A 213-nucleotide genomic window follows, 5' to 3' on the forward strand; every position below is an offset into this window, starting at 1 on the left:
TCTTGAAAAATACTGTGGCATCAACCCTACATCAACCCGGATAGCTAGAAAATCCTTGGTCTGGGTCCAGATCACAGAGCTGGGTGAGGGAGGCCAGAGGATGTGCCGCACATACCCCCTCGGCACTTTGAACTTCAAGATAGTAGTTAACAGGCCCCTGGTTTTGTTTCACAGCAGACTGTCCCCCTACCTCTACCCCTACCCCTGCCCGCC

The sequence above is a fragment of the Neomonachus schauinslandi genome, chromosome 4, assembly GCF_002201575.2.
Source record: "Neomonachus schauinslandi chromosome 4, ASM220157v2, whole genome shotgun sequence".
Taxonomy (NCBI): domain Eukaryota; kingdom Metazoa; phylum Chordata; class Mammalia; order Carnivora; family Phocidae; genus Neomonachus; species Neomonachus schauinslandi.